The 19,416-nt window shown below is 35.4% G+C and overlaps 1 protein-coding gene and 1 non-coding gene across 2 annotated transcripts in view; both read right to left on the minus strand.

The window, feature by feature from the left end:
• NAV3 (neuron navigator 3) overlaps positions 1–19,416 on the minus strand; it is a 580,735-nt gene that overhangs the window by 426,271 nt on the left and 135,048 nt on the right. The window lies entirely within an intron of this gene.
• Positions 9,191–9,298, minus strand: LOC133101797 (U6 spliceosomal RNA). The gene has a single exon (XR_009702694.1). It is a non-coding gene; the product is annotated as a U6 spliceosomal RNA (small nuclear RNA).

The following is a 19,416-nucleotide window of genomic DNA, read 5'->3' on the forward strand; positions in this document are numbered from 1 at the left end:
TGTATAACTGATTCACTTTGTTATAAAGCAGAAACTAACACACCATTGTAAAGCAATTATACTCCAATAAAGATGTTAAAAATAAATAAATAAATAAATAAAAATAAACTAAAAAAATAATAATAAAAAAAATAAAGTCTGTACAATCACTGACTATGGGGAATATATAATAGTTAATGCTCAATATATGTTTAAAAAGTGAATACATGGTGTTTTCGAATTATAGCGAGGAAGGCACATTTCAACATGTCAAGAGAGCAATACTGGGGTAGTGTGGTGGACTATCATTTTGCCTAAACATTCTTGCTGCTCCCCTCCCCGACAAACCAGGCCCATTGCTGCAGGAAGCAATACTTTCCATCACATTATCATCAGGCTTGGCCATGTGACTGACTTTGGCTCATGAAATATGAGTGGAAAAGATATGAGACACAGGCCTCGTGCGAGCAGAAGCTGTAAGAGCCAGCATGTAGTCTCACAATCTCTTTTTCCAATCTGTCACCATCTTGGCATGGCCCAGGAAAGGGCTGCCCCTCAGCTTGTGTCCCACCATGAAGGGACATGAAGGGGAGCCTCACACAATACTGAACATGAGCAAGAAATAAAGCTCTAACTTTGTTACTGTAGTATAAACTAGGAAAGACCACCTAATAGACGTAAACGGTGTGTCGAATACGTTGCAAACTGGGAGGTTTTAGTCTTAAGGAAGTAGTAACTGAAATCTTAAGCTAAGAGTGAAGTTAGGAGTTTCTAGCAAGTTAAATAACAAAGAAGAATCTTTTCAGGAATGAGATAAATCTATTAAATGTAATTTTTTTCTTAAATGGCAGGGAACAGTTAAATAAATAGTGTAGCTGTATATACGTGCCACATCTTCTTTATCCATTCATCTGTTGATGGACACTAGGTTGCTTCCATGTCCTGACTATTGAAAATAGAGCTGCAATGAACATTGTGGTACATGACTCTTTTTGAATTATGGTTTTCTCAGGGTATATGCCCAGTAGTGGGATTGCTGGGTCATATGGTAGGTAGTTTTATTTTTAGTTTTTTAAGGAACCTCCATACTGTTCTCCATAGTGGCTGTATCAATTTACATTCCCACCAAGAGTGCAAGAGGGTTCCCTTTTCTCCACACCCTCTCCAGCATTTATTGTTTGTAGATTTTTTGATGATGGCCATTCTGACTGGTGTGAGGTGATACCTCATTGTAGTTTTGATTTGCATTTCTCTAATGATTAGTGATGTTGAGCACCCTTTCATGTGTTTGTTGGCAATTTGTATATCTTCTTTGGAGAAATGTCTATTTAGGTCTTCTGCCCAATTTTGGATGGCGTTATTTGTTTTTTTGATATTGAGCTGCATGAGCTGCTTGTAAATTTTGGAGATTAATCCTTTGTCAGTTGCTTCATTTGCAAATATTTTCTCCCATTCTGAGGGTTGTCTTTTCATCTTGTTTATGGTTTCCTTTGCTGTGCAAAAGCTTTGAAGTTTCATTAGGTCCCATTTGTTTATTTTTGTTTTTATTTCCATTTCTCTAGGAGGTGGGTCAAAAAGGATCTTGCTGTGATTTATGTCATAGAGTGTTCTGCCTATGTTTTCCTCTAAGAGTTTTATAGTGTCTGGCCTTACATTTAGGTCTTTAATCCATTTTGAGTTTTTTTTTGTGTATGGTGTTATGGAGTGTTCTAATTTCATTCTTTTACATGTAGCTGTCCAGTTTTCCCAGCACCACTTATTGAAGAGGCTGTCTTTTCTCCATTGTACATTCTTGCCTTATTGCTCAGCCATAAAAAGAAACGAAATTGAGTTATTTGTAGTGAGGTGGATGGACTTAGAGTCTGTCATACAGAGTGAAGTAAGTCAGAAAGATAAAAACAAATACCATGTGCTAATACATACATATGCAATCTAAAAAAAAAAAAAAAACAGGTTCTGAAAAGCCTAGGGGCAGGACAGGAATAAAGATGCAGACGTAGAGAATGGATTTGAGGACACGGGGAGGGGGAAGGGTAAGCTGGGACGAAGTGAGAGAGTGGCATGGGCATATATACACTACCAAATGTAAAACAGATAGCTAGTGGGAAGCAGCCACATGGCACAGGGAGGGTGCTTTGTGAACACCTAGAGGGGTGGGATAGGGAGGGTGGGAGGGAGACACAAGAGGGAGGAGATATGGGGATATATGTATATGTATAGCTGATTCACTTTGTTATAAAGCAGAAAGTAACACACCATAGTAAAGCAATTATACTCCAATAAAGATGATAAAAAAATAAAATAAAGTAAAAAAGAATTAGCCTAAAAAAAAAAAATAGTGTAGCTGAAATTACCTATTAACGATAGGTGGAAATATTTGGTGGACACTGTATACGTCAAAGACTTCCAAAGTACATCTATATTTTGGTTATTAGGAGCTCTTTACTTTCAAATAAGAAAATAAGAATAATGCAAATTAATAACATAATAATTCAGAATGTCAATTTTAAACCACTACTGAAATACTCAATCTCAAAAGAAAGTCAACCAAGAATCTTTATATAACCTCCAGCCATAAAATATAGAGTTATGGATATTTCTTTTTTATATGACACTCCAGACTCATAAACTACACAGCTCCTGAAGAAGCCAGTCTTACTGACATCACTGAATGTAACAACAGAATGGCCAAGACAATCTAGACATTTCCAAGCACTCCTTTATTCCCATGTCCAGAATAATAAGGAGGACAACATACTGTGTAGAAAAATAAAAATACATGTTTCCTGGAGATAAGAGATAATCGAAATTTTAAAAATAAATTTGACAGTCAAATAAGTATGACATACATAAACTTAAAAAACCATATAAGCCAACATTCTGAAAGATTATTCTATCTTATAATGTTCTAATTTTTATAAGTCTACTTAATTTCCATAAACTCTAGTTTTTAATAACATTGGTAATAAAGGCAAAATGCATTAAGAACCTACTGGGTGGCAGTAGTTGTGCATATTATATAACATAGTTCTCACACACCTCTATAAAGATGATACTTTTATTACCTCTATTTTTTAGAGAAAACAAAATGAGAATGCAAAAAGGCATGTGTAATTTATGCCTGTTAAGTAACAGTGCTAGGATTCCAAAGTTGATATTTCTATTCCCAAGCCCATTCTAAGTTAGTATTTTAGGCTTTTTCCTGTGCTTTCCTATAGTGTATTAAGATCTTTAAAGTAATATTTATCCTTAAATATGTCTTAAAAGGATTTCTAATTTGACATTATTTTAACCCATTAATGTTACTCTCCAATAGTTTCTCAAAAAGGAGACTGTAACTCACACCAAATAAAGGCAGAGGGCTTTGTACCCTTCACATGCCCAGAACATAGTTGGTAGATGGTAGACATGGATGAGCAAACAGGTCAAAATATATGTAGCCTATATTAAATTAAAGTCATGTATTTCCTATTTGCAAGGCAGGAATAGAGACGCAGACATAGAGAACGGACGTGTGGACACAGGGGGGAAGGGGAGGGTGGGATGAATTGGGAGATTAGGATTGACATGTATATACTACCATGTGTAAAATAGATAGCTAGTGGGAACCTGCTGTGTAGCACAGGGAGCTCAGCTTGGTGCTCTGTGGTGACCTAGAGGGGTGGGATGGAGGTCCAAGAGGGAGGGGATATATGTAACATATAGCTGATTCACTTTGTTGTACAACAGAAACTAACACAACATTGTAAAGCAACTATACTCCAATAAAAAATAATAATAATAATAAAAGAAGAGCCTTATTAGAAAAAAATAAACTGGAAATTATTAATTGTGATATAAGAGAGCTGCATCAATTTCAGAAATAGTCTATTAGGAAAAAAAAAAGTCTGAGTAAAACAGATTTCAGGAAAAAGAGGCTTAGAAATACCAAGATGGTGAGGTACACATCTGTATGAAAAGGCTTACCTGTAGGTTTACCTTCATAGCTAACTTTGAAATAAGGGAAAATTAAGTTATTGGGTTTTTGTTTTTTAATTCAGGAAAGAAACTTATCGTTTAGGATATCATATTTAAATCTTTTGATAAAAGATTCTCTATTCATGCCAACAATTTTCACCCAACACTACCTGATTATGTCTTTGAGTTGAGTGTAAAATCAGGAGCAAAGTAACAATATCATAAGGAACACGACTCTGGCAACACTTTTTTCCAAGGCAGAGGGAAAAAACCTCATAGCATCATTGGTCTCATGAGCAATACAGGCAAAGTTTCACATAAACAGCTAATTCATTGGAAGCACAGCCAAAAGGAACATCAACGTTTTCCTGGGATTTTCATAAAGTCTCACTAATACCGGTTAACAGGCCTGCCTTCCTGCCTATTTTAGTAGCAGCAAGAAACACGAAATTTTGATTAAGAAGCTTGTTTTCTGCAGCTACCCAATTTTAGTAGGTAAGAATTAGTTATTCAATTAACCTCAAAGTCTGGGCTGTACAGAAACAGAGAACTACATTTGTATGCTACGAATTGAGACCATGGAAGAGAAAGACTAGGTAAAGGAGTTCTTTAGGAGCAATGAAGGTCACCATAATGATCCAATATAGGGAAATGGTAATAGCCATTGCTTGTATTGGAGTATAGCTGTAAAAGAACTCTCACATATATTGTTATTCCCTTCCCATGTGAGCATGCATGGCGAATTAAGCCAACAGATAATTCAGTTAATCTCTTTGACACTGGTTCCTTGTGACTGGAAGCTTTGGTATTCCTAATCCTATGTCAAGATTAGTTTGAGGAGAGTGAAGGACCTGAGAGTTAATGGCCAAAATAGGGGCTCTAAATGGCTAAAACTGACAGAAAGGCAGGGTGATACTGAATGATGAGATGCCTGTGACATGCCTCTGGAGAAGCTCATTCAGAAATATGTATCATTTCAGTGATAAAGTAAAAATTATTAACTGTTTCTGAAACAAACAAGTGTACTAGCCTAATTTCTTTCCATATGTGAAGACTCAAAATCACAGTTAATTATGTGGCACTAAAAGTGGCACAAAATTTAGTGGCACTAAAAGTGGCTGTCTTACCAATGTGAAAAATCTTGAATTTCTGTTAGTGAACCATGTGTAGAATGACGGAACATCTTTCATTTAATTCTTCTTTGAATATAATTCGATGCATTATTACCTCAATAAGCACTCATTATCTTCATCTGTAAAATAATTTCACTTTAGACAAGAATTTTTTATATAATGTGTACAACTTTCATGCTATTTCTTAAAAAGCAATTAGTTCAGTGTTGTAGAACAATAGTAATGGACCTCCCCCTCTTCTCTCTCCCTTTTCAACTAATCTGGGGCAAAGGATTAAAAAAGAATACAACATTTCATTTTTAATGCTATCATCATTCTCAATATGACCTAACCAGTAAAAACTGCAAAATCAGCAGTAGATCCAGACCTAGGGATTGTCTTTAAAAAAAGAGAGAGAAGAGAAACACACATGAGCTGCATCCAAGAAGCTGTCATTAGACTTAGGGATGAAGTTTGCTTTTGGCTACTGCTAAGCTCAGCAATTACTACTTCTCCACTTCTGACTGGGTATCTACTTTTAAAAGAAGAGATTTAGAGAATATTTGAAAAGGAATCTTCCCTGTGAAAAGCTTGGTCATAAACTTCAATTGAAAAAACCATTTTATTAGGTGTCTACAATGTGCAAGGCAGGAAGCTCATGAGAATGATTAAGTAGTTTTCTCCACTGTGAAGGTTCTAGACACTCAATAAATATGAATAAATGGCTTTATTTGACAGGTAAAAGTTGGTCGGAATTCTTTTTTACTGTTTTATGTGGTTTCAATTTCTAGCCCCACGTAGCTCTTACAGAAGATTGAAAAATTTCCAAAGTATGGATGAACTGAGCTTACGAGACCTAAATTATTCATAAAATATGACTGAATGGTTCACATCTTAGAGATGTATTAGCACCTTCAGGTCACAGGGTTACCATTCAGTTTGCTAGATAAGAAGTAAAGACTATGTCATTGACTAGGTACGTTAGAGCAGGGTGACAATGAGGCCAGAATGTCAAAAGCTAACTCTCTAAAGACCCTAAATCCCATACTCTTGCCAAAAAGGAATGTAACGTGCATATTCAATTCTGAGAGATGAGGAGGAGAAGGAGGAGGCTATTCTGTGTCAATCCCTGTTCTAAGTCACTTACCTTAATCCTTCCCAGAGCTCCATGAGGTTGAAACTTTTGATATCTCACTTTACAGTTGAGACAACAGACTCAGATTAAATAACTTGCCTGGGCATATAAGTGGTAGAGTCAGAATTCAAACTCAGGCAGTCTGGATCTAACTCCTGTTCCGGCCTTTTTTAATGGATTGCTTTGCATTCCATTAAACAGAGACATTTTGATGTGTCTTTACCTGCTTTTACCTATAAACTGAGAAAAACGGACTTGGCTAGATTTTTTTTTTTTTTTTTTTTTTTTTAATAGCAGTGCCACCCTGAACTTGTGGGTGCTGGCACATTCAGGTAGCAGTTCTATCCCTATAAGAGTAACACAAACATCCTGTCTATATACCTCTTTAGAGAACGTCAAGCAAATAGTTTCCTCCCCAGATTCCAGGTCAAAATGGAGTTTGCTTCATGTTTTACACCAAAGACAGGATCTGTGCCAAGTTTAAATTAAGAACAAAAGTCAAAGTAATGGTGCATCAGTTGTGGGTTTGGCAATGGCAAGAAAGACAGCCTCAAAGAAAACTCATACCTTTTATGGAAACCAAATATTGACCACAATTGGCACATAGAAAACTGCACGGACAAACAAAACTGCTGGATAAACAAATCAAAATTACATAGGAAGCTGACACCCATTCTTTACAGTGGAAAACCAAAGATAAAAATGAGTCACAAATTTTATATTCTTGGAAAGGACAAATGTTCACCCATCTAGTAATGTTTTTTAAAAATTTCCCTGAAGATGTCTAATATTCCCAATATTTTCTTTAATAACAAACTAAGAATACCTACAATGTGTTAATGTCACAGGACAATTGACTACAAACTCGGTTGTGAAAGAAAAAAACAAAACAAAACCTTGACTTGAACAATGTGTCATTTAATAATACCAAAATGTATTCTCAGAGTCCTATAACATTTCTAGATTATAAAAAGAGTATGTGTATACTTGTGTGTGTCTGGATATTGGACTTGAGGGAGAATAAAGCATTCTTTCAACAATAGCTTTATCCAAGACTGGTATTTTTGAAGTAGAGAGGCTTATAAGGGTGTAACACATCAGTCATCCTTTTTTGTCTCTTTTGTTATCCAGTGTCCTTATATTTCCTTTGCCCTGACCCACACCAAATTAAGCTTTCATACGCATAACAGATTCTAAAGAAATAAGAGGATCAATTTGTTCAAACTAAGATCTACTACATCTTTGTGACACTCTAAAGAACAGAACCCATCTCCCTGAAAATAAACAAGAAGGAGAAAAAGAAAATTCTTACAATTTGCCATGAGATTATAGGAATCACTAAGCAAATTATAAAGGCAGTCAGTAGCCAAAGGCACCTTCATTTTCAATTCTAAGTGAACTATAGTGTAAAAAACTATAATCCTGTTATAGTTCATGAAAACCTTCAAAGGGGACAGACCATCATTTCTTGTGAGTTCTGCGTTCTGCCTTTTTTATTGTACTTCATTGCGTTGCTTGATTTGGGAAAAAAATCCACGTGAAGCTATTTCTGACTTTCCCTTTTTAATGCTAACAGTATACCCCTTGTGATACGCTCTTTTACCACTTGACACTGTATCACAATTAAGTCCAATGCAGGCTTTAAATGGAGAGCTGAGGTCCAAACAACGTGCTTTAATAGGCCCAGAAGCTAATCAAGAGTGAGACCCTCCAGTCACAGCCTATCTCATTTCTTACCCAGGATTGTCTTTCTTGTTACTTTCTCAAATTTTAGATTTCCATTCAATAAGCATGGCATCTTTGACTTTTTAAAAGGAAAACAGAAGTTATTCCTTTTAATCTCTACCAAACCAAAGATTCCTCTTTACTATATCTCTCTGGCAGTGGCTGCCCATGCCTTCCCAGGAGAATCAAGTCTGTTTCTTGAAGCTTTTACTTGAAAGAAAATAATTCCAGCATCTGTTCCATTGGCAATTTGAATATCTGAAGAAAACTGGTCAGCCTCCAGCCTCATTTGGACCCACTCTGACATATTAAGCACTCTTCTTAAGTCATGGCTCATAGACAGCAGCACAACCCTCTGGGTGCGGCCTGCACATCACAGTGTGCAAAGCGTCTAGGAATTCTTTTTATTTAGATTCTGTTTATTTATCTTTTTGAAGTATAATTCATTTACGATGTTGTGTTAGTTTTCGGTGTAGAGCAAAGTGATTCAGTTATACTATAGGTAGGTAGGTAGATAGATAAATAGATAAATAGATAGGTAGATAGATATAGATTTATATTCTTTTTCATATTCTCTTCCATTATGGTTTATTATAGGACATTGAATACAGTTTCCTGCGCTATACAGTAGGTCCTTATTGTTTATCTACTTTATATACAGTAGTGATATCTGCTAATCACAAACGCCTAACTTATCCCTCCCTCACCCCCTTTCCTTTTTGGTAACCATACGTCTGTCTTCTATGTCTGTGAGTCTGTTTGTTTCGTAAACAAGTTCATTTGTGTCGTATTTTAGAGTCCACATGTTAGTGACATCATACAATATTTGTCTCTTTCTGACTTATTTCACTTAGTGTGATAATCTCTAGGTCCATCTATGTTGCTGCAGATGGGTAGTTCATTCTTTTTAATGGAATTAGTTCATTCTTTTAGTAGTATTCCATTGTACATGAATACCACACCTTCTTTATCCATTCATCTGTCAATGGATACTTAGGTTGCTTCCATGTCTTGGCTATTGTAAATAGCGCTGCTATGAACATTGGGGTGCATGTGTCTTTTTGAATTAGAGTTTTCTCCAGATATATGTCCAGGAGTGGGATTGCTAGGTCATATAGCAACTCTATTTTTAGTTTTTTGAGGAACCTCCATACTGTTTCCCATTGTGACTGCACCAAAATATATCCCCACCAACAGTGTAGGAGGGTTCCCTTTTCTCCACACCCTCTCCAGAGTTTATTTGTAGACGTTTTAATGACAGCCATTCTGACTGGTGTGAGGTAAGAATATGGAACACTACACAAATGTGCATGTCATCCTTGCTCAGGGGCCATGCCAATCTTCTCTGTATCATTCCAATTTTTAGTATATGTGTTGCCGAAGTGAGCGCGGTCTAGGACTTCTCTTGATCTTTACTATGTTTCTATCGTGCCTAAGGTTTTTATTTTTTAGCAGCTGCTTCATACTACTGGCTCATATTAATCTTATAGTCATATAAAAATACCCAGATTCACCTTTCTAAAAAGCATCATTTGCTATCAAGCTGTGTTTCCACTACCTTAAAATTGTCCAAACTGGTTTTTACAAATTTACATTCAAATTTAATCCCATAATTGGATGCAATCCATCAGTTGAAGCTATTAACCTTGTACACTGATGTTCTCATCCATCATATTAATGCTCCCTCCCATATTTCTATCATCTGCAAAAGTTAATTATATATCTTTTATGACTTCATCTAAGTTTTAATATGTAAAAATGTTTTTAAATGTTAAACCCAGTCTCAGGGCTGAACCCTTCGTGGTCAGATCCTCAAATATCCCTCAACGTAACAGAATCGTTAGAAACAAAAAGTCCCGCCTTTTCCGTTTACAATTATATTTCCTTCTCTGTTCATCTGATGCCCATCAGTACAGTCTGGTTAGAATCACTCTCTTCAGAATTGTAGTTCATACCAAGTTTTCCTTCATCGTGCCTGTCATCATTAAAGAGGAACATCTCTTTTCAATAGCCCTGGGTAAGATTAGGGTGGGAAAATATTTCCCACTTCACTTTATGTCATTGAAAGTTTATTGTCAACACTGTGGGATGGCTTAACATCACATGTATCTTAACTTAAAAGGCCAACTTGAATCTTACCCACCTTCTTGAAAGCGTGATATACAAAAAGTTTTGCTCAACTAGAACAACAGAAATCTTGAATTTGACAATGAGCAAAGTAAAACACAAACTGATTGCAGTAACCAAATTGCTCGGGCAGATTTACAGAGACACCACCATGCCACTGAACAACTGATGATGTAATTTTCCATCTAGAATCCTAGATTGTATTTTACTGTAAAATTACCGGTAGGAAGTGATAGCACTAGGCCCTTCCAACATACTGTTCTATGATATCAAAATGGAACAAATTTATAATCCTGTTTTTTTTTTACATGCTGCTTTCTGATTACTTTCCAAATATGGTTTAACAATTTTAAATGACCGCTTTAATGTGTCAAACACTAAATAGGATTTATCCACTGGTCTTTATTTTTCTTAGGTATAACTGCCCAAAACAGAATCAACAGACTTAATGTATTGCCACATAAATTTATTTTATAATTCAAGAAAATATTTAAAAAGAATAAAAAGGAGTCTATATCAAATACAGCAGGACACTACTTTCAAGGCATCAAATATTTTGGGAGACCATTATCATACCAGTCAAAATATGATTGAGTCTGAAAAGTGTCCATTTAATTATTTTTCCGACTTTTAATAACTATTCAGACTATGACATTTAGCAGAACTAAGCAGTAGAAATAATAATCCTGGAAAAATGAGTCATTATTTCATCTTTCCAAAGCACGAGAGTAGCTGAAATGCTATACGTGAGAAAAGAGTTCCCAGTTGGCTACTGTCTCAAACCTCAAGTCCAAAGGCAGAGAAATCTTCCTTCTTGGTATACAGGCAATTCTGTACTCAAAGTCATTAAGTCACCTTTGTAGCAGTAACTCACTGTCCAACTATATGATATTTTATAAGTATTTTCATTCCTCCAGTCTTCCTTTTCCCATTTCCTTCTCCAAATAGATTGGCATTTCTTGGAAGACAGATTATTTCTGTAATTTCTATATGTTTCTCATAAGGACTAAAACAGTATTAGGTATATAGTATCATATACTTATATACACACATACACACATACATATATGCAGACATAGATACCTGTAGGTAGATTGAAAAACAGCTCTTCAACATCCAGGAGGCTAGGAAGTTTATTTTTACAAAGATTGCAACACTGTTTATACTGATACTTTTTTTTTTACCTTGACTTCTAATGGATTTCACACAAGTGTTCCTGGGCAACCACCTACGGTTTTCAGGTAAATGCATTTTCAGATTGTCTAAGGCATATATACTATCTAGCCCTGTAAGAAAATGTTTGCCAACCTGGATTTAAGCAAAACACACAACACAGAGTAGCCCTCACCTAACAGGAGTAATGGGAGAAGCTAGACTAGCCTGATAGGTTTTCTCTTGACTGCTCTTTTACTGCCGTCATTATCAGCTTGCCAATTGGGCAACAGGTTACCACTCTTTACTAATGCCTCCTAGATTATGTTCCTATATTTTGACCTTAAGTATTTAGCTAATCTTGTGGAGCTACATGGATTTCTAGTCTGTTTTCAGTATCAGGCCTTCCTGACCCCTGTTCCATTTTCCCATATAATTCCCTGGTCTCCTATCCACTTGAGAGTTCACTGTTGTCCCCGTTCTTTTATTTTCCTTTGTCCCCCTCTGTCAAGGACTACCAGAAAGGTTGCAAAGCCATTGTAATTGACTCAGAATACACATGTAACCACACCAAGACCTCTCTATTGCTCAGCAAGCCTTTAATTCCCTCCCGAATGACTCCTTATTGCATTCTCCTCCACACTTGACCCCAAACTTTACCATCAAAACTTCTCAGTCTTTCTTCCTTCTCTCAGTACCCTCAAGTCATTCCAGGAGTATTTACTGAGAAGATGGCCTTGCTTCTAAATTTACAGAGAAGATGATAGCCCCTAGAAACAACACCTTGCAGTCTCCTTCCTCTCCACCTGAAGATGTGGCTGGCTTCTTCTGCATGTATCCTTTCACTGAGCTCTACCTTCCAAGGCTCCTGAGCTTATCCCCAATCTTCTCATAGGCAATGTGTTCCATCAAAGGCTTTCTGCTCCTTTATCACTGTCTTTGTTTCTCTCACTCATCTAACTGACTCAAACATTCCCAGCTTTCACAAGAGCCAATGACTAATACCTGGTTAAGTGGTGTAAATTCTTACTGGGATAATAAGAGGACAAGAGACAGCCTCAGTTTCATGCAGAATGAATGATGTAATACCACGAATAATGTGTTGGTTTCGGTTACTAACTCATTTGACAAAGTCTAATGATTAATATTAAAATCAGCAAAAATTACTGTAACACTAGCTTTTAACCAAAAGACAACACCTTAGTCCCAGATTATAAATTTTTTAAAATAAAATAGGGAGTTCCTCATCCCACTTATTTAACACCTCACTGTACAAAATAAGACACAGAAATACAGTTATTGTTCACCCCTTGAAATACAAATCTTACACAGAAAGATGGAGCTACTTAGTATCCAAGGATATTCTCATGACCTACTTTAGACCCACTACATTCTTAAGTTCATATCTTCCAAAAAAGCCCATTATGATTTTTAAATTTTACATAAAATAAATATTATTATGTTAGTTTCCTGACACACCTTCCCCTGACTTCTTTTTTTTTAAATTAATATACTATGAAAAACACTGAAAAAAAACCCCACCACAATCAAAACTTAAGTATGGCAAAGAGCCTATATAAAAGTTTAAGAAGTGCCATATTCTACGAGCTCCCCGAAATTAGGCTGAGGAAAAATAATGTCTTATATATGCTTCCACTTGTTAAACAGAGAAGTCCTTTCACAATACACGAGGCTTCTCACTTACTCCTATAGCTTTCTGTCTCAACTCAAAACTCAAAGTCTTGTGTTTCTGATTCCTAGGATAAATACCTAGGAGTGAAGTGCAGTGTCATTTGAGAGGTATACGCTTAATTTTATAATGATGGTGTATCATTTACATTGCCACCAACAAAAGCAATATGCTGAAACAAATTAGTTCAATCAGGACAGGCTACATCTATATTAACATTGTACCAGCTGAATTAAGGACGCAACTGATATGATGGTTAAAACTGTAACATAGAGGTCAAACTTGAAAAACTCATAAGCAGAGTGAAAAAGAGCAAAGAGCTAAAATTACGTCAGAAGAAAATTTTTATAGAGGTAGCAGATCATTAATAAAAGATTTTAGGTATACTGAATGTGGAAACCAGAAAAATAAGCAATAAGAGTCTCAATATTTACTGAAGAATGAGTGGTAATTATGAAAGAAAACTTGGTGAAACTATATGAAGATCAAAAGAAGTTCACTGTGTTCTTAACAAATTCAAATTAACTAAATAAGAGGCTTTTTAACCCTTCTGCCTAAGAAGAGTCATACACTTCTTAATTTTTTTTTTTTTTGGTACAATACAATGATAAACTAATGTCAAAAATCACGAAGTCAGGAAAATAATGTTATTAATGAAAAAAGAAAGACATTAAATTGTTATCACACCCATCTGCAAAACTGAATTCCTAAAAATATACTGAGCACTGCCTACAGTTTTAATGACCAACCAGTAATTTTATATTCAGCCACATTTTTAGTCATATATAAAGGCAAGAAAAAGACATCTTCAGTAATTCAAACTTCCTATTTATTAAACAAGCTATTTGAATACATACTCTAGGTGACTGAGTAGTAAGTCAAATTTAAGAGATCTTAAATAAGGAAGTGATGGCATATAATACTGGCAGGGAGAATAAAAACCAGTTAAATAAAAGTTGTTTAATTGTAGTAAATATAGTAAAAATAAAAAAAACCTGACAATACAAAAATTAAAAATAGGTATTTATAGAATACAAATATATAATGTAAAAATTAATAGCTTGTAACAACAACATAATTCCTAAACCTCAGATTATTGTATGTATATATAAAACAATGGAAAATAATGACTAAATTGATGGGGGCAGGTAAAGAAAAAGTGCTAAATGTATCACACTTTATAAGCATTTTGTTTTTCTCTGTCTCTCCTTTTTCTTCTCATTTGTTTCTTTTTCTTACTATCTTTGCCAATTAAATTTTGTTGTTGGTATTTCTAAAATCAAGAAATATTAGCTCCAATTCTTTATACCCAGGAAAAAATAACATTTCAAGAAATACTTTCCCCATAAATGATCTTTTTTTTTTTTTTTTTAAATATCGGACTCTCCTAAACTGATAACCTACAATCTACCTGGCAAACTTCTGTGCACTTCTGTTGGTCTGAAAGGCTAAGGGTCAGAAAGTTGCTTAGGAGTCCTTCACTCCCTTTCTCCCAAGGAGGAATCCTCGGTCATCACATTCCCTGACACGGGGTCACCTGGCTTCTGCTGAAGTAGTCACAGTATTTGCAAGTTAACTTCCTTGCAAACCACCTTACACCATGGTTGCATAGCACTAACAGAAAATGATGCTTCTCTTCCACCTCCCAGTATTATTCACCCATTTGTTCCTCTTCTGCCATCATGTAGTCTACTGGCAAGTCTTCTCCTTTCCAGGGTAATCAGAGCAGCTTATCCTCACTGGAAACCATGAAAAACCTCTTACCCTTCCAGTTATCCTCTTAGAAAATGACCCCAAGAAATGGATTCGGTACTTCAGATGTGGTCTTGACCACAGAATGGGATTCATCAGTACAGTACCATGGGTAAAACACTCCCTTTAACTGGAAATATACCTTTGTTAATGTATGATGAGTCCTAATTTCATTGTTATTTTTTCATTCAAACTGAACTATTTAACATACTATTTCAAAATTAATTTGTAAAAGAATAACTCTCCCCTTTCCCCCATATATGTCATAAACATTCCCCCCCCCTTTTTTTTTGCAAAATCAGATTTCGTCCAACCAATAATATATGTTTTTGACTTCTGTAATGGCCCTTTTTTTGGTTACATATCACCTTATCACTTTCTAGACGGTTATTTTCACAATTTTTAAAGCATTCTGGTTCTACGTACCAGTTTTCCACATATTAGAAACTTCACATTAAAGAGGAAAATATCCACACATTCAGTGAAGCATGTTTAAGCTTTAAATTGAGTGCTATATTGTTAGTTTTCTCATGTCTACATGGGGATAATAATTACATTGCAACAGTTTTAATAAAACCTGTAAAAATCCACCAAGTAGAGGAATTGAAAAATAATTGGTATGCAATAAATAGTAATTATCAGTTCTAATCCAAGAATTGGGAATCAAGTGGCATCTTTTTTTCTCTTTACTGTATAACTGAACAAATAGAAAATGTTAATTAATAATACGGTTACCGTCAATTTAATTAAAAAAAATAAACTTTGTAATTTTCTTTTAAGGCATTGATGACATTCTTTTAATTCATACAAATGACTGTTAAATCAAACAGATTTTGTACTTCATATTAAAATTTGATTTAAACAATTCAAATGCATAATGAAAAAGGTCACTGTGTGAATCATTATAAAACACTAGGACATTTGTCTTTTAGATTTAAATGTTTAAAGCTCCAGAACCATAGCCACTCTCTACTTAGAAGAGACAATTATCCATGTGGATTTGAATTTTCCATCATCTGACATTATTCCAATTTATTATTACTGTAATTTTCTGGTATCTGAAAGGTTGAGTAGAATAGTTGAGGTTAAAAGAAAATCCGTTTACTTCTCACAAACTTATTTTCATACCATTTTAAAATTTGCTGCTAAAAGAATAATTATTCTTTGGGTAGATTTGGTTTAAATCAGTCAGATACAATTTTCACTACTAGTTAGGAATACCCAATTTAATCAATTTTTACAATAAAAACTGTCTTTTGATCTGGTATGACCTTCTTGGTGAATGTTCAATGAATGTTGATTTTGCTCCTATTAAATGTAGCATCAGGCTAAATGCTGGACATACACAGAGGTAACAAAAAAGTATAAAACCTTATTCTCTGCATGAAAAAAGACACTACCTAAGTAAAGATATGGGATATACAAAGAAGACACATACCCTAGAAATATGTAATGCCATTATTTTAAGAAAACATATTAGAAAACAGTAGCTAACATTTATATGCTATTTAAGATGTGCCAAGTACTATTTTAGATTATTTCCTTTAGTTCTCATAACAACTCTATGAAATAGGTCCTTTTATCCAGATCTAACTAATGAGGAAACTGAAATACAGAGGCCAATCTCTTGCCTCAAATCACACCAACAGTTAGTACTGGAGCCAGGGTTTAAACCAAAATCCAGTTCCAGAACCCACAATCTTAACTGCTCTACTGCTCTGCTTCTCATTACACCTTTTCCGCCCAGTAATTTATTGAGGTATGATTTACATCTAGAAAATGTATACATCTTAAGTATACAGCTTGAAAAACTTTGGCAAATGTATATGCCTGTGTAACCACCATCCAAATCAAGATATACGTATGTGTGCCTGTGTGCTTCTGTGGATGTGTGTGCACTTGTGCACTTTTGGATCTGGCTTCCATTAATTATATCTTGGTAAATTTATTTATAAACTTTGGGGGAAAAGGAGGTGTCATTAGGAAGTAATGATAACAACTAAAGCCTTCTATACGCCTCATAATTGTCCCATGAGGAAGCTATTGCAATTGTCTCCATTTTACAGAATAGGAACTGAAGTGCGGAAAAATTAAGGAGGAAGCAGTAAGACTTGGCATTTTCACTCTACCAACTGATCAATTAAAAAGATAAAGAGGTAAAAAGAGATGACAAGATGGACATTAGGAGAGATTTTAAAATACCAAGAAAAAATTCCATAGTTCACATTTATATTCGATTTGCCATCAGAATCCAACTGGACATGGACTAGACTGCATATCTTGAGAGAGTCACTATGGACCAATCAGAAAGAAGCTGAAGTTAAACATCCAGGAACCCAATGAGGAAGAATAAGTTGGAGACAGGAAGTCTATTCTTAAAGGATGCCAAAATTAAGATGGATGGGGTGGGACATACCTTGAGAGATTCACTATGGACCAAACAGAAAGAAGCTGAAGTTAAACATCCAGGAACCCAATGAGGAAGAATAAGTTGGAGACAGGAAGTCTATTCTTAAAGGATGCCAAAATTAAATGGATGGGGTGGGACATCAAGGGAAGTAAAGAGAGAAGAGGGAGCAAGGGAAAAGCTAGTGAAATTCGCTGTCACTCAAAAGGGAACTAGAAAAACACATGAAAGCATGTTTGAAAGTTTCTAGAATGTGGTCAGATTCAGTCACCAAATCAATGCGAAACACTTGGAAATACTGGTTATCTCTAGAAAAGCAGTGGCTGTTGAATTCTTACAAGACAGAGGGCATACTAGTAGTTGAAGAGCCCGATAAATGGCTATGAGTCCTTCACAGAAATTACATACATAAAGTTATCCTTTAATTTGTGACAGTTGCTAATATCCTGTAGTTGTTCTTGTCACCTTTAGAGAACATTATCAGGTCTGGCCTTGTTCATTTGAGTTCTGTTTCTCCTAGATGGAATGCTCACCCTTCTTCCCCTTTCACTTGCCTTTAGTGGTTCTTAGTCCTGGGTGTACATCAGAACCTCCTAGAGAATTTTTAAAACAGTATCAATGTCCACATCCCCTGGGAGAGGACAGCATATCAAAGAAGTACCTGGGAGTTTTTTCAAAGTGTACATGCTTCCTTCTCCACCCCAGGGATGTTGGGAAGCAGAATGTAGAGTTTGCAAATGACCCTTAGTGGATTCTGCTATTCTTCCCTCTTCTTTAAGAAACACTGTTCTACGCATTCCTTGGATGAGCTCAATCTCTCCTAAGGCTTCAAAAACCAGGTGTACCCTAATGACTCCTAAATCTTCATCTCCATTCCAGATACCATGTGACCAGTACATATTTCTCCCTGTACCTAGAAAGAAACATCAACCTCAACACATCTTTTTTCCTCTGCCTTCCTCATCTGAATGAATGGTGTTACCATGCACAGAATCATACTGAATTTCTCTTTTTCCCCATATCTTTATTTCTTCACCCACTCCCAGAGTTAAATGGAGGCCAAACGAGATTTTAGGGAAAAAAATAAAAGTAGCATAATTTTAGGCTCAAATCGCTTCTTACCTCAGTATTACTGCACTACTTTTGAATTGGCCTCATCAACACTAATCTTGTTCTTCTGAAATCCGTCCTCCACAGTGCTGCCCAAGAGACCTGCCTGACAATTTCACTCATTTACCTAAATCCGTGCAATGGGTTCACCCACTGTGGGCAAACATCAAAATTCTTACGGTGACCGACAATGTCTCTGAGAGCCATGAGAATACACAGTACATCTTGAATTTAGTTTCTTTAGAACAGTAATGACATTGGTGGCCCCCAAGGAACCACAGGTTCCAGTATTCATGCCTTTGTTGTAGTCCTCTCCCCGTGAATCTGTCCTTGAGTAGCAGATGGGAAGTGTAGACGTCGGAAGGATACAGGCATACCAATTAAACATACGAATGAGGGTGTTAAAAAATGTTCTGTTGTGACTTTGGTAACTCTTTTTAAAGATTTTGTTTTATTTTTAAGCTTATGTAGTGGTATATGCACTCATTTATTGCACATGGCACTTCATTTTATGCAAGGCTGTGTTTGGAGTTATAACAGCAGATTCAAATGACAGGTGTTTCATGCACCATTACTTTAAAGTAAAACTGCATATAAGGAAGTAATTTGTCTTTCCAAGATTAAAATATATATATATATTTCTGATGATAATAATAAAATATCTAACAGGGCAGAAAAATTAAAGGAATATTGGAAAATTTAAAGAAGAAAAATAATCACCCTAAATAGTAAGAAAGTCTTTAATCAAGCTAAGAAAAAGAAGGGACTCCTGCCAGGGGTCATCTGCTATTTACAGGAGGGTTTAACATGGTTTCCCTCTTATCTTTAAATCATTCAAATTCAGCTAAGCATTGTTGAGCTCCTACTGTGAACAGTGACCTGTACTTTCCTTTATGTTAATTCATTTATTATTAATATTTTGCACATACTGGTATTGACATTAAAATCCTATTTAAGAATAACTGAACAAAGTGTTTATATTCAAAGGTAAGTATCATTTTCTAGCGCCCTATTATTAATATTATAAACAATGTTCAGTATACTAATTTTCAATACATATCTTATCAGACATTAAAAGACCCTGTCAAAATTTGCATGATTCCTCGTTTTTTTTCTTTAAAATATCTTCTTTGTCCTGTTGTGTCTAAATCTTTGCAATTATGTGAATAATATCACATTCTTGATATCTGTGCAGAAAAAAGCCTATACTATCATTCAAGTGCACATACACAGTATATATCACCGACATTTATATATCAATTTACACATT

This window comes from Eubalaena glacialis, chromosome 11, assembly GCF_028564815.1.
Source record: "Eubalaena glacialis isolate mEubGla1 chromosome 11, mEubGla1.1.hap2.+ XY, whole genome shotgun sequence".
NCBI classification, from domain to species: Eukaryota; Metazoa; Chordata; class Mammalia; order Artiodactyla; family Balaenidae; genus Eubalaena; species Eubalaena glacialis.